Raw genomic sequence first — 7,374 nt, 5'->3', positions numbered from 1 at the left:
GATAATTTTATTGTCAAACAAGAAAATTTCAATGCTTATTTTGGTAGACAATTAAAACAAAATGCTTATATGATTAAACACTTGGGTGATTATTGAAGGAAATATGCCCTAGAGGCAATAATAATGTTATTATTTTATTTCCTTATATCATGATAAATGTTTATTATTCATGCTAGAATTGTATTATCCGGAAACATAATACTTGTGTGAATACATAGACAAACCAAACGTCACTAGTATGCCTCTACTTGACTAGCTCGTTAATCGAAGATGGTTATGTTTCCTAACCATAGACATGTGTTGTCATTTGATTAATGGGATCACATCATTAGGAGAATGATGTGATTGACATGACCCATTCCATTAGCTTAGCACCCGATCGTTTAGTATGTTGCTATTGCTTTCTTCATGACTTATACATGTTCCTATGACTAGAGATTATGCAACTCCTGTTTACCGGAGGAACACTTTGTGTGCTACCAAACGTCACAACGTAACTGGGTGATTATAAAGGAGCTCTACAGGTGTCTCCAAAGGTGAATGTTGGGTTGGCGTATTTCGAGATTAGGATTTGTCACTCCGATTGTCGAAGAGGTATCTCTGGGCCCTCTTGGTAATGCACATCACATAAGCCTTGCAAGCATTACAACTAATGAGTTAGTTGCAAGATGATGTATTATGAAACGAGTAAAGAGACTTGCCGGTAACGAGATTGAACTAGGTATTAAGATACCGACGATTGAATCTCGGGCAAGTAACATACCGATGACAAAGGGAACAACGTATGTTGTTATGCGGTCTGACCAATAAAGATCTTCGTAGAATATGTAGGAGCCAATATGAGCATCCAGGTTCCGCTATTGGTTATTGACCGGAGACGTGTCTCGGTCATGTCTACATTGTTCTCGAACCCGTAGGGTCCGCACGCTTAAGGTTTCGATGACAGTTATATTATGAGTTTATGAGTTTTCATGTACCGAAGTTAGTTAGGAGTCCCGGATGTGATCACGGACATGATGAGGAGTCTCGAAATGGTCGAGACATAAAGATTGATATATTGGACGGCTATATTCGGACACCGGAAGTGTTCCAGGTGATTTCGGAGAAAACCGGAGAGCCGGAGGGTTACCGGAACCCCCCGGGAGAAGTAATGGGCCATATGGGCCTTAGTGGAGAGAGAGAGGGGCAGCCAGGGTGGGCCGCGCGCCTCCTCCCCCCTGGTCCGAATTGGACTAGGAGAGGGGGGGCGGCGCCCCCCTTTCCTTCTCCCTCCCCACTTCTTTCCCCCTCCTAGTAGGAGTCCTACTCCTACTAGGAGGAGGACTCCTCCTTGGCGCGCCATAGGGGCCGGCCGGCCTCCTCCCCTTGATCCTTTATATACGGGGGCAGGGGGCACCCCTAGACACAAGTTGATCCACGTGATCATGTTCTTAGCCGTGTGCGGTGTCCCCTTCCACCATAATCCTCGATAATATTGTAGCGGTGCTTAGGCGAAGCCCTGCGACGGTAGTACATCAAGATCGTCACCACGCCGTCGTGTTGACGGAACTTTTCCCCGACACTTTGTTGGATCGGAGTCCGGGGATCGTCATCGAGCTGAACGTGTGCTAGAACTCGGAGGTGTCGTAGTTTCGGTGCTTGATCGGTCGGGCCGTGGAGACGTACGACTACATCAACCGCGTTGTGCTAACGCTTCCGCTGTCGGTCTACAAGGGTACGTAGATCACACTCTCCCCTCTCGTTGCTATGCATCACCATGATCTTGCGTGTGCGTAGGAATTTTTTTGAAATTACTACGTTCCCCAACAATTATATGGCTAATGTTAGAGGTGAACTTAAACTCATTAGCAAACATGCTTCTATGGTTACCACTCAAGTAGAACAAGTACTTAAAGCTCAAAATGATTTGCTCAATGAAATGAATAGTAAGAAAAATGATTATGTTGTTAGAGTGGCTATTAGAACTGTTAGAATGACTCAGGAACCTTTGTATCATGAAGGCCACCCTAAGAGAATTGAGCAAGATTCTCAGAGAAATTATATTGATGCACCTAGTTCTTCTAAAAGGAACAAAAAGAAAAATGACAGGACTTTGCAAACTTCTAGTGAACCTATTGCTGAACCACCTGAGAATCCTAATGATATCTCTATGTCTGATGCTAAAACACAATCTGGTAATGAACATGAACCTAGTGAAAATGTTAATGATGATGTTCATGATGATGCTCAACCTAGTAATGATAATGATGTAGAGATTGGACCTGCTGTTGATCTTGATAACCCACAATCAAAGAATCAACGTTATGATAAGAGAGACTTTTTTGCTAGGAAACATGGTAAAGAAAGAGAACCATGGGTTCAGAAACCCATGCCTTTTCCTCCCAAACCATCCAAGAAAAAGGATGATGAGGATTTTGAGCGCTTTGCCGAAATGATTAGACCTATCTTTCTGCGTATGCGATTAACTGATATGCTCAAAATGAATCCCTATGCTAAGTATATGAAAGAAATTGTTACTAATAAGAGAAAGATACCGGAAGCTGAAATTTCCACCATGCTTGCTAATTATACTTTTAAGGGCGGAATACCAAAGAAACTTGGAGATCCAGGAGTACCTACTATACCATGCTCCATTAAAAGAAATTATGTTAAAACTGCTTTATGTGATCTTGGGGCCGGTGTTAGTGTTATGCCTCTCTCTTTATATCGTAGACTTGATTTGAATAAGTTGACACCTACTGAAATATCTTTGCAAATGGCTGATAAATCAACTGCTATACCTATTGGTATTTGTGAGGATGTGCCTATTGTGGTTGCAAACGTTACTATTTTAACGGACTTTGTTATTCTTGATATTCCCGAGGACGATAGTATGTCTATTATTCTTGGAAGACCTTTTTGGAATACTGCATGTGCTGTTATTGATTGCAACAAAGGCAATGTCACTTTTCATGTTAATGGTAATGATCATACGATGCACTTTCCGAGGAAACAACCTCAAGTTCATAGTATCAACTATATTGGAAAAATTCCATCGATTATATTTGGAGGTTTTGAATTTCCTCTTCCTACTGTCAAGAAGAAATATGATATTCTTATTATTGGGGATGTGCATATCCCCGTTGAGGTAACATAGTGTTATTCGAAATTTCTCCGGTTTCATGTTATTCGGAATGAGTTTGTTAACAAGACCTGATCAACCTTGTTAGTGGATTCCTTTTTGATGAGCATGAGATGGATGAAACTAGAAGGCACAACCTTCTGTACCCTCTTTCTATTTTCTGTTATTTAGTTGAAATAAAGTAAAAATAGTTTTTTTTCTGTCTGTTTTCTGATTTTTCTGTGCAATATAAAAATACCCCAAAAATAAAAGTTCTCCAAATGCCCTGAAAATGAAATATGTTTTTTTCTAGAATATTTGAGGATTTATGGAACTGAGAACACAGCAGGGGGGTCAACCACCTGGGCACGAGGGTGGAGGGCGCGCCCTACCCCCCAGGGCGCGCCCCCTGCCTCGTGGGCCCATGGTGGCCCTCCTCCACTTATTCCTGCACCCATCCACTTCTTCTTCCTCCCACAAACACGAATATCTAGCTCAAGCACGAGTTCTAGCTCACTTTGCTGTGATTTTCGATCTCCTTGCTCAAAGCACCTCTCACAAAACTGCTTGGGGAGATTGTTCCTTGGTATGTAACTCCTCCATTGGTCCAATTAGTTTTTGCTCTGGTGCTTTATTCATTGCAATTTTTTGCTGCCTAGGTGACCATGTTCTTGAGCTTGCATGTCAAATTTATATGGTTCCAAGTAGTTCTAATGCATGATATATCCTCTAGGCACTTGTAGGAGTAGTTGCTATCAATTTTGTTGAGCTTGGTTCACTTTTGTTTGAAGTTACTAAAAATTTCAGAAATTTTTCAGAGGAAGAAATATGTTTAGGAAAATGTTCCAAGGTGGTTCTTCAAGGAAGCAAGGACCCAGGCTTGCAATGCGTGATGCTGATGAGGAGCCACCAAGGGATGCTCCAGTGCGTCCTTGTGAATGGCCTTCAGAAAATTTTATGGATCGAGCGGGAATCAAAGAGGAGTTTAAGGCATATTTGCGTAACGCCGATCTTGTGAGCTTTGAGGCAGACAAATGCCCCCAGTACCATCATCTCAATAGCTCATTTGTGAGGAGGTTTGAATTTTCATCTTCACGTAATTCTCCAACTATCATGTTTGATCTTTATGAAAAATCTTATACCATGGACTTAGAGAATTTTCATCTTCACGTAATTTTACTTAGATGATGTATTACGAAACTAGTAAAGAGACTTGCTGGTAACGAGATTGAACTAGGTATGAAGATACCGACGATCGAATCTCGGGCAAGTAACATACCGATGATAAAGGGAACAACGTATGTTGTTATGCGGTCTGACCGATAAAGGTCTCCGTAGAATATGTAGGAGCCAATATGAGCATCCAGGTTCCGCTATTGGTTATTGACCGGAGACGTGTCTCGGTCATGTCTACATTGTTCTCGAACCCGTAGGGTCCGCACGCTTAAGGTTTCGATGACAGTTATATTATGAGTTTTGATGTACCGAAGTTAGTTCGGAGTCCCGGATGTGATCATGGACATGACGAGGAGTCTCAAAATGGTTGAGACATAAAGATTGATATACTGGACGGCTATATTCGGACACCAGAAGTGTTCCGGGTGATTTCGGAGAAAATCGGAGAGCCGGAGGGTTACCGGAACCCCCCGGGAGAAGTAATGGGCCATATGGGCCTTAGTGGAGAGAGAGAGAGGGGCAGCCAGGGTGGGCCGTGCGCCTCCTCCCCCTGGTCCGAATTGGACTAGGAGAGGGGGAGGGCGGCGCCCCCCTTTCCTTCTCCCTCCCCACTTCTTTCCCCCTCCTCCTTGGCGCGCCATAGGGGCGACTCCTCCTTGGCGCCCCCTAGGGGCCGGCCGGCCTCCTCCCCTTGATCCTTTATATACGGGGGCAGGGGGCACCCCTAGACACAAGTTGATCCACGTGATCATATTCTTAGCCGTGTGCGGTGCCCCTTCCACCATAATCCTCGGTAATATTGTAGCGGTGCTTAGGCAAAGCCCTGCGATGGTAGTACATCAAGATCGTCACCACGCCGTCGTGCTGACGGAACTTTTCCCCGACACTTTGCTGGATCGGAGTCCAAGGATCGTCATCGAGCTGAACGTGTGCTAGAACTCGGAAGTGTCGTAGTTTCGGTGCTTGATTGGTCGGGCCGTGAAGACGTACGACTACATCAACCGTGTTGTGCTAACGCTTCCGCTGTCGGTCTACAAGGGTATGTAGATCACACTCTCCCCTCTCGTTGCTATGCATCACCATGATCTTGTGTGTGCGTAGGAATTTTGTTGAAATTACTACATTCCCCAACAGTGGTATCAGAGCCTAGGTTTTATGTGTTGATGTTATATGCACAAGTAGAACACAAGTGAGTTGTGAGCGATATAAGTCATACTGCTTACCAGCATGTCATACTTTGGTTCGGCAGTATTGTTGGACGAAGCGGCCCAGACCGACATTACGCGTACGCTTACGCGAGACCGGTTCTCCCGACGTGCTTTGCACAAAGGTGGCTAGCGGGTGACAGTTTCTCCAACTTTAGTTGAACCGAGTGTGGCTACGCCCGGTCCTTGCGAAGGTTAAAACAGCACCAACTTGACAAACTATCGTTGTGGTTTTGATGCGTAGGTAAGATTGGTTCTTGCTTAAGCCCGTAGCAGCCACGTAAAACTTGCAACAACAAAGTAGAGGACGTCTAACTTGTTTTTGCAGGGCATGTTGTGATGTGATATGGTCAAGACATGATGCTGAATTTTATTGTATGAGATGATCATGTTTTGTAACCAAGTTATCGGCAACTGGCAGGAGGCATATGGTTGTCGCTTTATTGTATGCAATGCAATTGCGCTGTAATGCTTTACTTTATCACTAAACGGTAGCGATAGTCGTGGAAGCATAAGATTGGCGAGACGACAACGATGCTACGATGGTGATCAAGGTGTCGCGCCGGTGACGATGGTGATCACGACGGTGCTTCAAAGATGGAGATCACAAGCACAAGATGATGATGGCCATATCATATCACTTATATTGATTGCATGTGATGTTTATCTTTTATGCATCTTATCTTGCTTTGATTGACGGTAGCATTTTAAGATGATCTCTCACTAATTATCAAGAAGTGTTCTCCCTGAGTATGCACCGTTGCAAAAGTTCTTCGTGCTGAGACACCATGTGATGATCGGGTGTGATAGGCTCTACGTTCAAATACAACGGGTGCAAAATAGTTGCACACGCAGAATACTCAGGTTATACTTGACGAGCCAAGCATATACAGATATGGCCTCGGAACACAGAGACCGAAAGGTCGAGCGTGAATCATATAGTAGATATGATCAACATAGCGATGTTCACCAATGAAACTGCTCCATCTCACGTGATGATCGGACATGGTTTAGTTGATTTGGATCACGTAATCACTTAGAGGATTAGAGGGATGTCTATCTAAGTGGGAGTTCTTTAGTAATATAATTAATTGAACCTAAATTTATCATGAACTTAGTACCTGATAGTATCTTGCTTGTTTATGTTTGATTGTAGATAGATGGCCCGTGCTGTTGTTCCATTGAATTTTAATGCGTTCCTTGAGAAAGCAAAGTTGAAAGATGATGGTAGCAATTATACGGACCGGGTCCGTAACTTGAGGATTATCCTCATTGCTGCACAGAAGAATTACGTCCTGGAAGCACCGCTGGGTGCCAGGCCTGCTGCTGGAGCAACACCAGATGTTATGAACGTCTGGCAGAGCAAAGCTGATGACTACTCGATAGTTCAGTGTGCCATGCTTTACGGCTTACAATCGGGACTTCAACGACGTTTTGAACGTCATGGAGCATATGAGATGTTCCAGGAGTTGAAGTTAATATTTCAAGCAAATGCCCGGATTGAGAGATATGAAGTCTCCAATAAGTTCTATAACTGCAAGATGGAGGAGAACAGTCCTGTCAGTGAGCATATACTGAAAATGTCTGGGTATAATAATCACTTGATTCAATTGAGAGTTAATCTTCCAGATGATTGCATCATTGACAGAATTCTCCAATCACTACCACCTAGCTACAAGAGCTTCGTGATGAACTATAATATGCAAGGGATGAATAAGACTATTCCCGAGCTCTTCGCAATGCTGAAAGCTGCGGAGGTAGAAATCAAGAAGGAGCATCAAGTGTTGATGGTCAACAAGACCACTAGTTTCAAGAAAAAGGGCAAAGGGAAGAAGAAGGGGAACTTCAAAAAGAACAGCAAGCAAGTTGCTACTCAAGAGAAGAAACCCAAAC

Source organism: Triticum urartu, chromosome 2 (genome assembly GCF_003073215.2).
Source record: "Triticum urartu cultivar G1812 chromosome 2, Tu2.1, whole genome shotgun sequence".
NCBI lineage: Eukaryota > Viridiplantae > Streptophyta > Magnoliopsida > Poales > Poaceae > Triticum > Triticum urartu.
The sequence above is the reverse complement of the archived record's forward strand: the minus strand, read 5'-3'. Positions refer to the sequence as shown.